The 10,457-nt window shown below is 29.9% G+C and overlaps 1 pseudogene; it reads right to left on the bottom strand.

The window, feature by feature from the left end:
- Positions 1–325: 325 nt before the first annotated feature.
- On the bottom strand, positions 326–1,600 carry LOC120116706 (annotated as a pseudogene).
- Between the last annotated feature and the right edge of the window lie 8,857 nt (positions 1,601–10,457).

The following is a 10,457-nucleotide window of genomic DNA, read 5'->3' as shown; positions in this document are numbered from 1 at the left end:
TAATATTACTATAAGTATATATTTATAGATAATTATAATAGTATCCTTTTTATATTATTATTTTTTTAATTAAGATCTTATTTACTTAATAAAATGATATATATATATATACTGTTAAGTGCAAGTTTTGACCTAGAAAGTAATCGTTTTCGGGTCGATGGGACCTTTGTATTCTTGGATCGGGTGAGATGCAATGAAAGATTTCAAATTTTGGGTCGAGTTTAGATGAGCAACAAATCTGACCGATCCATTACTGTAGTTTCAATGTGCTCAAATGTGATTTATAGGCAAAGAATCGAACTTTTTTTCTTAAATGAAGAGTTGATGGTCCATAAAAAATATAGGTAAATTGTCTACATTGTTTATGGATTACATAGGGAGTTTTACAACGGATAATTGAACAATATATTAAAAAGGCTCCATCATCGTCTCAAGGAGAAATTGATCTGGGATGATGATGTCTCCAATGTTGTTGTGCCATGGATCAGCCAAGTGAGTTGCCAAGTTTTCCAATGGTCCGGTTCCCGGGTAAGCCGATTGTTGAACACAAAATCCGACGAACGCCAACATTGCCAGACGACCATAAACAAAACAACAAAATCAATCACAATCAACAAACTAAAACGTCCTCGGGTCGAATTGGATTCGGGTATATTATCCGAAGAAAAGGGGTTTGAAGTTTGTACCATTCTTGATCTCCTTGACCTTATATTCCTCGAACTTTTTAGGGTCCTTGGAGTATCCAAGGGATCGAAAAGCTCCGCCGGGGTACTTCTTCTTCTCAGTATCTTTTCTCCATGCTACGTGGTGCGACGAAGGCGATGGCGAGGAACTCGATGACCAATATGGTTGGAGAGTTCCCCATGGAACCGGGTTGCCTAAGTAAGTGGCTTGCCCACCGGGAATAGCTGCCCATTCTTGAGCCTTTACCCAGTTTCCATACCCCAAAGCCTCAGGAACCAATATACCAGGCTGCAAATTTACATTCATCACGATTTAAGCATTTCAAATAAAAATAGAGGGACTAAAACCATAATTTGACCAAGAAACACCTACAACTGCAAGCATAGCCCATCTGCAGTGATATATCTCAGATTCCTTGTACCTCTCGAGATCTCCGGCACCTCACCAAGTCTAAGCGGGTCAACCCAAAGTCACTGAAAACCAAACGTATAAATCACAGGTTCTTAAGAAATACTGGCAACGACTATTCGATTTAATTGAGTTGAGTTGAAAATTTTGAGTTAATCGTCTTATTTGAGTTAAAGAGTTGACTCAAACTTTATCTACTTTTTTTAATCCAATTTTTTAGTGTCAGATGAAAAATTAGATTTAAATATATAAAAAATGGCAAGAAAAAAGATGGAAAACAGACAGTTTGAAACCATACCCTGGGGCTGAACCGTCAAGATAAGGGGGCCTAGGCTGGCCAGGCATCCAGTCGGCCGTCATGCTAACACGGTGGCTGACAGTGGCGCCGAAACTAGGCAAGCGCGTAGCGCAGCGAACTTGGACTTGGAAGAGGAAAAACTGAAGGGAAAGCGGTGGTGGCTATGCCACAGCTCATCAGTGTGTTGGCGGCCATGGTAGTTGAGGTTGGAGTGTGAGGACGTAAATGAAAAGAAAAGAAAGTTGAGAACATGGAAGTTAATAGAAGATAGTGTGGGATAAAGGTGATAGTAGGAAATCGAGAGTAATCTAAAACTGGAATTAATTGGCTAAGTGATGGTAGGGATTCTCTTGTTATTGGTCCACGTGGAATTGTCAGTCTTGGTTGAGCCGATAATGGGGTAGGAGACAAGCGGATATCGTGCAGATAATATATAATGTACATCTCTACTATAACATTTTTTCATCTTTCTCGTGTTACATTTTTTCTATAATCAAAATAAATTATTTCAAGTATTGAACTGTCAAATTTTCAATAAAATAATCGTACAGCTTTGACAGAATTAGAAAAAAAAATGTAGTTACTCAAATCTATAATTTTTAGGTAGAAACATCACTATTACAGTATAATAACTTTTTAGAATTTATTAACTAATTGTAATGCATACGTATGTTAGATACATAATTGCTCAAATAATAATTTCTAAAGAGAAATAATATTCAATTTTACCATAGAAAATCACTAAATCATTTTTTCAGTATAATAAATTAGATGAATATATGTATTTGTATCATATAAAAATGACATGTTATATATAAATTAGTGCTATAATATGTTAAGTCCGCCTCATAGAAGAGCAATTATATTTGATGGTTTGTCATCTTATTCCCTTTTATTCCTTCAAGTTATGTGTTCTAGACACACTAGGAATACTTTCTTTTTGAGAGTCTCCTTTCCTCTTAATAAAATTAAGATTAGAATTAGGATTTATAAAATAAATTATCTTATAAAATAAATATTTTTTAATATAGCAAAAATAATTAATTCAGCTGTCTTTGTAATTTATAAGGACATTTTGTAGTCGTTTAGAAAGTACATAGACCAAAATGCTTTCACTAAAACGAAATACGATGTAGTTTTTTATAACCTATTGGGCCTTACAGTTAAGTAATGGTCATTGTTAACGGATATTTATTGAGCTCATTTGGCAAAGGATGTCGTGTGTGCTTGAAAGCCACCTGCCAATAATAGGGTATTGTTTTGTTAAGTCGTTTAATAAAAGTTATAAAATGGTCACCTGACTATTTGTATGTTCTAAACTCGTTCTTTTCCATTAAAAATTGATGTCAGTCTGAGTTGGACATTAACATGTTCACTGAGAAATATAATATGTTATCAAAATCTCAAATGACTATCATAACTTAGTATGTTAACGTCCAACTCATAAAACCTTCAATTTTTTTTAACAGAAAATGACAAGTTTGAAACATATGAATAGTCGGGTGACTATTTTATAACTTTTAATTGTCGATAAACTCAACAAAGGAATGTACTATAGTTAAAGGGTCATTTTGTAACTTTTAATAGTTAGAAACTCAACAAAACAATGTCCTAGTCAAGGGACCATGTAACTCCCCAAATTTCAGGCTAGTAGTTTTGGGTTTACCAAGAGGTAAATGAACCTCATGGAATTCATAATTAAAGTCATTGGGTCAAGCGTCAGCTTAATTGGGTTGGAATTGAGCCCAATTATCGATAAAAATGAAGTTTTAGAATGTTAGAAAGATGAAAAATGACCAAAAGCTTAATTACCCCATTTTAAAGGATGAGAGCCTTTGTATTTCTCATTTCATCTTATTCATTTCTTTTTCTCTTCATTTCTTCTTCTTCTTCTTTTCTCCACTTTTCTTATCATTCTTCCACCCAAGTACCATAGCTCAAAAGTATAGTTCTTAGGCCCCTTTCATACTTCAATTTCGTTCTTAATCCTTCAGCAATATTATTTTAATGATTCAAAGCCTTGGGTTCTTTGTTTGCAATAAAAGTGGGGATTTTATCATCCAAATCTTGGTGAGAGTGATTGCTAGATAAAAGAGATTCATTTTGGAATTCTTTGATCAGGTAGTATATCCTTTAGAGTGTTAAGGCTTTCATAAGTATGATGATTTGTTAATATTTGGGTATTTGAGCATTTTAGGGTTTTATATTGGATTTCATGATTAAATAACATTTTAGATGTAAAGAAAGTGTTTTTATGCCACTTTAAGACCCTAAGTAACTTTCTAAGGCTTTAACACATGATTAGGAACCAAACTAAGGCCTTTAGGGTGTTTCCCGAGCTTAAATAAGATATTTCTAGGTTGAGTATCAATACTGGTTGAACAATATCGACACTAGGTGAATTTGGACGAAATTTAGGGGTTTCCAACATAGAGTATCGATACTGCTGAGGAAAGTATCGATACTGCCCATACAATATCGATACTCAGGATATAAAGTATCGATATTGGACCACAATTTTAGTAAAAAAAACCATTTTTAGTACCAATATTCATAGGGGTTGATATTGACCCTAGGGATCGATACTTCCCCCTTTAGATGGTAAAATTGACCTCTTTAAGGACCGTAAGAGCTAAAGGTGATTTGTAATGGTGGTACTTAGTCCGTGGGGGACATAAATGACTAAAGTGGGCTAAAAACACTCTTACGAGTGGGTTACAACTAGAGTAAACATAGTAGGAGTAATGCGTCCAAGAATCTTCAGTTAAACATGTAGAAAATATCTAGGAATGAAGGATCATTGCAGAGGATGTACTAGCAAAACAATATGACGAAATAATCAGATTATGAAATAGTGGAATCGTGTACTATAAGAATGTTAGGAATTGTGAATGTACACTTGTTCCTCTAATTCGATGTTGAATTCAGAGAAACATAGATAGAGCGATTAAAGTGTCGCTACCCAATATTGAAACCGAGTCAGGTATCAAGCTAGCTAGTGTTACAGACAGAGAACAATAACCACATTAATCGTCGTAACATCACGAAACACGTAGAGGATTCTCTATATAGAGAAATGACTAAAATTCTCTAAGTAATGAATAACCAGAATATAGTAACTTGATAAACTAGCAGAAGTAACAGACTAATAAACCCTTGCATAACATTTTAGGTAAGAGAACGAGCTAGATAACAGCTAAGTGAGGGGGATGACCTTACTTTAGTGTGTCTAGCTATGCTAGAGTGTAGTTACTACCTTAGTTGCCCTAGTGGGGCATTGTCAGTGTGTGAGGCACTTCAGTGGCTAACTAGGGCTCGAGGCTCGAACATTCACGAAGAGTGGGTTAGCGATATCAGTGTTGTGTGACCTTGGGGCCCTTAGATATGCATGTATAGTTGTATCAATCCAGTACAATAGATATCCTTAGAGATTGGGTTGACTGCGATGTGAAATCAATCCTATGCTTCAGTTGAATGGGAATTGTATTGATGCTAAGTGACACTATGTTCCCCCTCCATGATATACCTGATGGCTATGTGAGACCAGGAGATCATTCAACAGCTTAGTGGAATTTCATCGATTCAATATGACATCAAGTTTCCTTAGTTAACTAGTGTCTAATGGCTATGTGAGATCATATACTAGTAGTGTTGCATTTAAATAATGCAAAACAAAGCAAGTGTTGTATTCAAATAATGCAAAATATAGTCAGTGTTGCATTTAGATAATTTAAAATAGAGTTAGTGTTGCATTCAGATAATGCACATGAGTGTCAATATCAAATTTAGATAATGCGTAGCAATTATAGTCATTAGGATTATAGACCCTTTTAGAGGTGTACTCATGGTGAGACCCTTAGTAGAGGATTAAGGGAAGCGTGAGACTCCTACTTTAGTGATAAAACAGTTGAGCTCTAAGTAGGTAGCCCTAATTAAGATCATGCATGTACATACTACTTAGTATCATATCTTTGGCATGCTTGTGTTTATGAAACTCATGATATTGCTCTAGATTAACAATTATACTACTAAGCTTTGTAAGTTCAACATTCAGATGTTTTGCGTTCGCAGGTTAGTAGCCAGAGCCGATTATGGAACACTGTCACAACAGGACTTCCAACATCTCCTTAAGAGTACTATATCGTAGTTTTAGTGGGCATATGTATTCATAAGACCCTTATTATTTCATTCAGATTTATAACTTAGAGTTTTATTATTTCGGTTTTAAATTATGTGTCATGTTTTGAAATACAAATGAATATTTTTTTAAAATTAGGGGTTGTCTCGGCAATCTAATGTGACACTTTAAGTCCAATTGAGTTTAGAGTGTTACAGACCATTTGTATATTTTACCCTAAAAATATTAGTTTTTTCATAACAAAATATGTAAATTGTATAACTATTTCGATTGTTATTGAAAAAGTTATCGTTAAGACGGTTTTAGTTGTAAAATTTCAGTTCAAAATCCATTGTAGTGCAACATTTTCAACTATAACTAAAATTGCTATCACTTATATATAATTTAATTCAGCGCAATATTTTAGGTCAAAATACATTTCAATTTAACTTTAGGTAAGTAACTGGACATTAAAAGTACACCCATTTTTTCACCAAAATTAAAATACAAATAATTTTTTATTTCAATTTTAATAGTTAAAGTGAAAGTATTCTAAAGATTAATAATTATTAATGTAATGGCATAATGATAAACAAATTTTGATGATTGATTAAATAATTGAATTAACTTTTATTTTTCTAGAGTATTTTCATCATCAATATTTTATTTAAAATATTTTCATAGATAAAAATCGTTATCAATAACGATTAGTGCTAAAAAATAACTTTTTTTTTTATCAAAAATGAAACATGAAGATCGAAATGTTAAAGAAAATCTAGGTTAAAATAACTATTTAGTCAAATATTAATAAATTTTTATCATAAATGAAATATTGAAAATATTTTTAAAAAATATTAAAATAATTATTTAATTAAATATTATAAAATTGATATTATGTATTGTTTAATTTTGGGTAAACTACAAGTTTAGTATCTAAACTATTACTTTTATTCTATTTTGGTACTTAAACTTTATTTTTTTATAAAATCATGCAAAACGTTTAGTTTATGTTTTATTTTAGTACCAACCATTAAAAACTTAACAGAACTACGAATATAACATTTTTTTTTTTTGATATGAATTATGATGATACTGAACTTCAGCATTAAATTTTTAACGATGGGTATTAAAAGAAATCTAAGCTAAATATTAAGTATGATTTTAGAAAAATAAAGTTTAGATACTGTAGACACTCATTTTCCTCTATATTTCTTATTTTATTTTATTTTTACATATCTATATATATTATATAGTTTGCAACGGTTTGAAAATACGTATAATATATAGTTTCTAAAAATATTTGAAAATATATATAGTTTTTAAAACACTTTTAAAACTATATATATATAATTTTTAAAACATTTTAGAAAAAATATAAATATAATTTTTAAACATTTGAAACTTATAAAATATAGTTTTGAAAACATTTTTGAAAACTTATATAATATAATTTTTGAAAATATTTTTGAAAATATATAGTTTTAAAAAATATTTTTTTGAAAATTATATAAATTCAAAAAATATTTTTGAAAATATAATATATAGATTTTAAAAAAAACATTTTTAAAAATTTATAATATATAGTTTTTAAACACTTTTTTATATTTTTTATTATTATTTATTACTTTTTTTTTAATTTACTTATTTCTCATTTTTCTCATTTTTCTTTTTATTTTATTTTTTTCCTTTGATTTATTTATTTTGATTTACTCATTTTGATTTTGTTTTTATATAATTTTTAACGTTATTTTCAATTCTTTTTTTCTTTCTTTTGATTGATTTAGTATTTATTTATTTATTTCCTTTAACATTTTTAACGTAATGGAGAAATCTCAACTGATCAAAGGTAAGCAATTCGAATCGGATTTTTACATTTTAATTTAAATTTTTAATTTTCGCGATTAAAACAACCGAAAAATTAATTGATACCGAAAGAGCGGTTCAAGGGTGCTAATCCTTCCTTGACCGTAACCGACACCCGAACCCGACACGTTTCTGGTACAATGCAGATCAGGTAAGATGGTGTCCGACCCACCTAAATTTGTTTTAAAATGGTCGGTGACGACTCCCAATCCATTTTCCTAAGTCGAAACCCAATTCCGAGACTCACCCGAAAGATGACGGTTCCAACAAATACCAAAACAAAATAAAAATAATAATTTAGATACTAAAGGTATAATTGAACCTATAATTTATCTTTATTTTATTAAAAAAACTTAAGACTTCGTTGAGCGATAGAGATTTACGATAACACGTCACAAAGATCTGAAGACAACGTGTCAATAATTTATTGGATAATAATATAGTATAATATAATAATAACGTTCCTTGCGAGGTGGCGAAGAAATATTTCAGTTCCTTGCGAGGTGGCCAAGAAATATTTCATACTTCCGTGGCCTGCAAGTTTTTGCGTCACTTGCGATTGAAAGTGCATCAGAATAAAATTATATAGACGCTAAATTAAATAATTTTATTTAATTAAATAATTAAATTAAGTCAAATTAACTTGTGTCTTCGGAAATCTCAAAACCTAGCCATTATTTTTATTCTAATTTATTTTTAAAAAAACTTTAATATATTTACTTGTCCTCTCCGTTATCTTATTAAAAATATTCATGAATTTAAATCACGGATTTGATTGCTAATCTTTCAACACACTTACCGCGAAGATAATTTTTTGCCGATACTCTTTCGAAGACGGAACTGACTCTTGAGTCTCGAGGATGATCTTGTGGTCTTCGACGATCCTCAAATGGAGGTCTCACAATGGTTAGCAGCAGACCTTAGGGACGTAATGTTCCCGGGAGGTTTCAACAGGCATTAGTTATTTCTTTATTTTTCTTTTGTAACAAAAAAGAGAGATAAATATTAGAATTGCATACATTTTTATTATATTATAATATATAAAATTTAATTAATTTTTAATAGTATATGATAATTATAAGGTAATGTATGTAGGGACGGAGCTACTTAGGGCCCAATGGGGCTCGATCCTTATTAAAATTTATATATTTGATATAATTTTAGTTTAATAGTATTTTAGTTCATGTAAAAATAAATATTTAAATATAAAAAATTATTAAATATTTAATCAAGTAGCGGTCAAACTAAAAAATGATAAGTTTGTGTTATTAATTTTTTCATTACAAGTTTAAATATTAGATAAATTAGAAATTTTCTTTTGAGTTTTGAGTTTTTTTTAGGAGGAATACAAGATAATATATGTACAAATATTTTCAACTATTTGACAATGAACGCTCATACTCCTACATACGTGCTTGAACTCGGGACCTCATATATAATAACAATATCTTAATCACTAAGGTCACTTAGTTTATGCTGAATTTAGAGTTTAAATACCTAATGAGTCTTTATATTTTTCTTAAATAGTCTAATATTTTGGCCCTTGCCAATATTTAATTCTGGCTACATCCCTAAATGCATGTTTATATGTTATCTTAATTTTGACAACACACATCTTATAGACGTAACTGTTCGAACCAAATATCTAAAAAAAATAACGCTCATTTTACGGGAAAAGATCAAGTGCGACAGCTTTAATATACGACTAAAAAATGTGCTACCAGAAACATTATTAGGCGTTAAAAATGACCAAAAATATTTAAAAAAATGATGTTTTAGGTAAAAATAATAATATTATCGGTAATTTTTTTACCGATTTTATTATTTAAACAATAACAAAACCGGTAGCACTTTATTTTAGTCTTATATTAAAGTGTCGCACCGTAGAACTTTCCCATTTTAACTATCAAAATTCATTCACATTTAATCGAATTTTAGAAATAAATTTAATATTTATAAAATAAATAGTAGTAATATACTTGCTTTTTTCTCATAATATTTTCACATTATAATTTGTCTACGAGATCAACGGCTGGAAAGATGGTGTCACGTAATATGATACGTGAGAAATGTTCTCCATTGATTACTTTCCTCATTGAACTTCTTTTTCTAAAAGTTGACGTTATAAACTTTTGACTTATTTACTCAGTGGAGAGTGGAAATTTACGCAACCATATTGTAATCTTAATCACCACATCCACAATATAAGTAGTTTTCTTTATGTAAAATTATCCTTCCAGCTCAGTTGGTAAAGCACAAGGTTTTTAATTTTGTGATCGTGAGATCGAGTCCTACGGTGGGCAATTCATAATTCTGACTGCTGGAGGTATTTCACGGAAGTTGCTCTTAACATGGCGTTGGGGGCAGCCTACTACCTTACTTCCCCCTCACTCCTTTATATATGAGAATATTGTCAGCTAATTTTTTTTCTTTATGTAAAATATATGTTTTTTAAAGTTATTTAATAAATAATGTGATAAAAATAATTACTTATAAAATTATTAGTTTATGTTTAATTTTTAAACAACTATTTTTTAAACGTCTTTATTTAAAGTTGAAAGGGAAATCTACAAAAGTATCACTATTTTTATAAAAAAAAATATGAATCCAGATATGGTTCGATATAACTGTACGTAATGAGCATAATATAATTTAATATAAGTTTACCTAATTAGCAGGCAACATAGCTCTGCATGAAAATAAAAATAAAGTTGATATTGAAAACTGTTTTACGTAAAATAAATTATATTTTCTGAAAAATAAATTTAAAAAATATTTTATGGTCTTTTTGATGATTTTTTGTAAATCACTTTCACTAATTGTTTGATACACTATAATTAATTTTATAGAAAATAATTTACACAAAATGAATAAAGTTTGGTTCTGTTAATATTTAAAAAAAATCTATTTGATTAACTATTAAAGAAAAATGGTTCAATTAATTTGGTTGGTAATTCAATTCAATATGTGACCGAATTAACCGTTTGAACACTCCTAATTTTATTTATTAGTGTTTTATTAATAATACTAAATTATTAAATTATATATTATTATATAATATATCTGAGTACATATTATATAATATTA

Source organism: Hibiscus syriacus, unplaced genomic scaffold, assembly GCF_006381635.1.
Source record: "Hibiscus syriacus cultivar Baekdansim isolate YM2019G1 unplaced genomic scaffold, ASM638163v2 tig00110303_pilon, whole genome shotgun sequence".
Taxonomy (NCBI): domain Eukaryota; kingdom Viridiplantae; phylum Streptophyta; class Magnoliopsida; order Malvales; family Malvaceae; genus Hibiscus; species Hibiscus syriacus.
The sequence above is the reverse complement of the archived record's forward strand: the minus strand, read 5'-3'. Positions and strand labels throughout refer to the sequence as shown.